Below are 5,131 nucleotides of genomic sequence, written 5' to 3'. Positions count from 1 at the left end.
CCACCCTGGGAGATGGCCACAGGGCTGGGAGGGGGGAAGGAAGGGGCCATGAGTGCTCTGGGGAGTGGGTTAGGGAGGAGCCAGCAGGTGAGCCTGTGGGCAGAGGCACAGGCTGGGCTGGGGTGGGCAGCCTTGACGCTCAGCAGAACCTGGGCCTGGGCCGTCCCTGGCAAGGCTGTCTTGGAGATGGTCCTGGCCCTTATTTTAGGGACTGAGGAAACTGAGGACTTGGTCCTCCGGGCACAGTGACTGCAGGGCAGAGCTGGGTCCAGACTCCTGGCTTCCAGGCTCTTCCTTCTTCCTGTGGCCTTGGGGGCAGGCATAGGAATGGCCCTGGCCCAGCCATGGGGATCTTCACGGAGTCACATTTCTGCTGCTGCAGGGCCCCTTTTCATCACGTGTCACCACAACATGAAAGGGGCTGTGCGGAAGGACTCGGGTAAATGTCCCTGCCCGCCAGGCTTTGTGCTGTGATGCTGGCCACTGGGCCCCAGGTTTTCAGGGGAGGAATCCGGGCCTGGGGCAGAGGGGGCCGGCCCAGGCCTCCCTCCTCACTGCTCCCAGGGAGTCTGTACCCACCCCAGGCCCACAAGTCAAAGTGACCCCAGGGGTATGCTGAGGTCCCCTTGGCACACTGGGCCAGGGAACAGCTGGGTGGTTTGCAGAGAGTTCCCGTGAAGACTTCAGAGGCCCGGAGAACAGCACCGCTGGCTGAGGGAGAACAGGCTCCCCTGGGGTGGCCATCCCAGGTGTCAGGAAACCAGGGGCCCCGACCCCGTGCTGGAAAGGTGAAGCCAACAGCAATGCAGAGGGGGCTGATCATTAACATGAGGGGAACCTAGCTGCAGATCACCCCTTTCCAAGTGTCTGTCCAAGGAGGTAGCCCCAGGTGAGCTGTTGGGAGGGACGCCTTGCAGGTCTGCGGAAGTGGGGGCCGGGCAAGGCCCACAGGGCCTCAAGGGCAGCTGGCCAGGCCTTGCCCTCAGAGGGCAAATGCAGAAGCCACGGCGGCCCCCACCCCTGAGACCTGCGCTGTGCTCACTCCAGGCGGGGCCCAGCTTGGGAGGTCTTCAGCACACAGGCCAGGCAGGCGGGAGCTCTGAGGAGGTGGCCTCCTGCAGGGGAGAGGGGCAGAGAGAAGAGGCCGGGCTGCAGAGAGAGCAGCTGCTCCTCAGCTAGGAGCTCATGTCACTGGAAAAGCTTTGTGAGCTGAAACGGAATTTCTGTTTCTGAAAGACCCCTGTGGCCACAGCTGCTGGGGCGAGAAGGCTTGGAGGGTCCGTCAAAGGGCCAGGTGGCCTGGTCGGGGATGGTGGCAGGGCTGGCGAGAGCGAGCCCAGGGAACGTGGGATCTGAGAGGCTGGGGGGCTCGACCATTCCATGTTACATGCATGTTCACATGTACGCCCTCCATGTACGTTTGAAAATAACATTTTCTTTTTTCAAGTGACGTGTTTTGAAATATACCTTTTAAATCAAATTTTACAAATACGTCATTCAAATATTCCACGTTCGATCTGTCTCCCAAATTTATCAAAGCTACGAGGGATGTGTGGAATGTCTCTTTTATTTTTAATGGTCTTTGATTTGCGGATTTCTGTGACACATTCTCCAGACGCTGAGGTTTCTCTGTGACCATCGCCAGGAGGGATGTGTGGAATGTCTCTTTTATTTTTAATGGTCTTTGATTTGCGGATTTCTGTGACACGTTCTCCAGACGCTGAGGTTTCTCTGTGACCATCGCCAGCGTCGCACGGCCTCCTGTCCTGCTCAGGGCCGTTGGCCTGGAGTCTCACTTCGTCCTGCGCGGACAGGACCCCCCGCCCAGTCCCCCTGTGGCCTCTGCAGTTTTGCGTTTTATGGTGCAGCCTTCATCTCACCTGCCCGGCCTCGGTTTCCATCCCACCTTTCCAGGGGGAGTTCGTCCCACCTGGAAGCTTTGTCACAGTGGACGTCCTGTCTTCCTCTGACCGCGAGGGGACACTTGCTCCTTTTCGTGCATCCTGGCTGCTCCGTCTGTGCCGCCCTTTTGCGCGAGGACCGCNACGCCCTCCATGTACGTTTGAAAATAACATTTTCTTTTTTCAAGTGACGTGTTTTGAAATATACCTTTTAAATCAAATTTTACAAATACGTCATTCAAATATTCCACGTTCGATCTGTCTCCCAAATTTATCAAAGCTACGAGGGATGTGTGGAATGTCTCTTTTATTTTTAATGGTCTTTGATTTGCGGATTTCTGTGACACATTCTCCAGACGCTGAGGTTTCTCTGTGACCATCGCCAGGGTCGCACGGCCTCCTGTCCTGCTCAGGGCCGTTGGCCTGGAGTCTCACTTCGTCCTGCGCGGACAGGACCCCCCGCCCAGTCCCCCTGTGGCCTCTGCAGTTTTGCGTTTTATGGTGCAGCCTTCATCTCACCTGTCCGGCCTCGGTTTCCATCCCACCTTGGAGTCTCTGCCTTTCCAGGGGGAGTTCGTCCCACCTGGAAGCTTTGTCACAGTGGACGTCCTGTCTTCCTCTGACCGCGAGGGGACGCTTGCTCCTTTTCGTGCATCCTGGCTGCTCCGTCTGTGCCGCCCTTTTGCGCGAGGACCGCCGTCCCTCCCCTGTCCCTCTGGCGTCTGCACACCAGCCTCCCTGCTCTCCCCACCTTGGCTGCCTCTCGGAGCGGGGAGGGGAGTGTCACGCCACGTCTGAAGCATTTTCTTTTCTGATTTTCAATGTTAAGCATCAGGGTGTCGTCCGTCATGCTGCGCTCAGCAGTCCCTGAGTGGCAGGGCCACGACCCCATCCCGCACCCCTGCCCTGTGTGCTGGGAGCTCGGGGCTCCTGCTGCTCAGGAGAACTCCCTCGCTGCGGGGCCTCCGCTCCCCCAGACCCGGCCCTGCGGTCTCCTGCCTGCCCCCATCTTTCTCCTGGGCCGGCGGGCGAGCGTGGGGACGAGCCCGCCGGTGGGTCTGACTTCCCTTCTGTAGCACGTGGACCCCGGGGCTCTCCACCCACAGCAGCCCACACTGGGAGTACCAGTTGGAGAATGCTGTGCAACTAGTCACCACAAATTGATGACTCAACCCCCTTTTGAGCTCCCAGTCCCGTAGGTCAGAAGTCGGCCATGGCTGGCTGGGTCTCCCCTCGGGGTCTCACGCTCCAGCCTCGCCTGAGGCTCTGGGAAGAATCTCCTTCCCAGCTCATCCGGAGTGTTGGCAGAGTCCAGGTCCCGCAGCTGCAGGACGGAGGTCCCGTCTCCTGGCAACCGGCTGAGGGCCACTCAGCTCCTAGAGGCCGCTCCCAGCTGCCAGTCCCCAGCCTCCAACTCTGGGCCTTTCCGTGGGTGGTGTCACAGCGCCACGGCCGCAGCTGGACCCGCACGCCTCAAACCTCCCCGCTTCCTCCTCCGCCACCAGCATGAAGGACCCCGTGAAGGGACACGATTAGGCCCTTTGGTTAACTCGGAGTGGACTGACGAGCAGCCTCAGTCACATCCACGGTCTTGTCACCGTGTAACCCAGTGTCATCTCAGGACGGCGTCAGGGGCCTGCCGCACATGCTTCTAGCAGTTTGTTAGGCATTTCAGCTGCGTCCTTGTCATCCATGGGCCTGATCAAGCAGGGCAGGCTCACCTCCTGCCTCTCCTTGGAGGGCCCCGTTTCATTGGATTTCAGCTCATTGTTTGCCCTCTGACCTCCATCTCAGGTGGGGTCAAGAACGTGAGGATGTCCCTGGTCGGTGGCTTTCTTCGAGTGCCAGCCAGAAGGCCCACTTGTCTTTGAAGTCCAGAGGCGTGGCTGAGACGTTGGCCAGATGTTCCCCCTCGTTATTTTTGGCCGTCCTTGGCGAGCCCCTCCTCCGGCAGGAGCGCGTCCACCTTCTTCCACTTTAGAAACTCCTCCTCCCCTCCCGCTCCTCTGGCCTCCGTCCTGATTCTCAGCACCCCGGGCGGGCTCCTGCGGCCTGTGCCCCCTGCTCCGGTCTTACATTTCTCCTGCCTAGAACTTAGGGACCTTCTCCCGCTGGCTAGTCTGACTGCCGGTCCAGTGTGCTCCTCCTGTCCCCGCCGCGTCCTCCAGTGAGTTTTTGTCTGGGGTTGTTTGCTCTCCGGCTCCTGCCTTGGTCTCACCTTGAGAATGTCAGTTAATATCTTCTAACGGGCATCAGCATTTCTTGCAATAAGTCTCTTCTCTTTTTAATGCGCGACCCTCGCTTCAACTCTCTCCAACCACAGCTGGCTGCTGCTTCTTGCACAGTTTTTTCCCTTGCATGTCTTTAGAGGGGCGTTCTGATCTCATTCAGAGTTGGAGTGGAGAGCAGCCCAGCAGGGACTTCGTGGCTCCTGTCCTAATGTTTCAGGCCCAGAGAGAAAGGTTCTAAGGTCCCACAGCCATGGAGAGTTGAGGGGAGCTGTGGGCAGCCGTGGGCAGCCGTGGGAAGCCACAGGGAGCCAGCAGCAAAGGCAGAGTTGTCCCTTCCGAAGCTTTTCTGTGCAGGAAGAGGGAGGGCAGGGGTCCTGTTTTCCAGTGGCACAGCCGTGGTGGTGCCCTCTGCCTCCCGGGCCACTTGTCCGCCAGGTGTTGAAGGCTTCCCGGGTCCTTCCCCCACGGTGACCCTCATCCCCTGAGATCCTGGTGGGATAGACATGTCCTCCCCCATACACACATACGCAGCCCTGCAGCCCTCCGGCCCTCGCCCTCTGAAGCAGGGCACAGGGGTACGGGGGCAGTTTCCACTTTGGGTCTCCACACCTGACTGCAGAGGGCACCTCTGGATGTCATTCAGATCTTCTCTATCCATATTAATTATTCCCCTTGAACTAGAATTTACTCAATTTGGGGGGGGGGTGAAATATGCTAAAATCTATCAGTATTATTCAATTTTTTCTTATAATTCTGGCAAATTCCATTTCCCCTATTTTTAGGGCAAGTTGGTTTCACCTGCCCTCAGGAACCCTCCCAGTCCTTGGTCTCCAGCTCTGAGGAAAGTTTTTCCCGGTTTTTGTGCAGTAATCTGTTGGTCATTGTGGCGGGTGTGTGGCAGGGGGTCCAGACACACCTGAGTCACCACCTCACCGGAGGCCCCCACTTTTGACAAACAGCAGGCCCAGCAGAGAGCTCAGGGCCAGTGTTTCCAGCCGG

At 58.5% G+C, this 5,131-nt stretch overlaps 1 protein-coding gene across 1 annotated transcript in view; it reads left to right on the top strand.

The window, feature by feature from the left end:
- The window catches only part of LOC103610662 (putative ciliary rootlet coiled-coil protein-like 3 protein), a gene marked incomplete at its 5' end in the record, with an annotated part of 41,797 nt that overhangs the window by 35,529 nt on the left and 1,137 nt on the right, over nt 1-5,131 (top strand). The gene's annotated exons all lie outside the window — the stretch shown is intronic.

This window comes from Galeopterus variegatus, unplaced genomic scaffold (assembly GCF_000696425.1).
Source record: "Galeopterus variegatus unplaced genomic scaffold, G_variegatus-3.0.2 Scaffold11536, whole genome shotgun sequence".
NCBI lineage: Eukaryota > Metazoa > Chordata > Mammalia > Dermoptera > Cynocephalidae > Galeopterus > Galeopterus variegatus.
The sequence above is the reverse complement of the archived record's forward strand: the minus strand, read 5'-3'. Positions and strand labels throughout refer to the sequence as shown.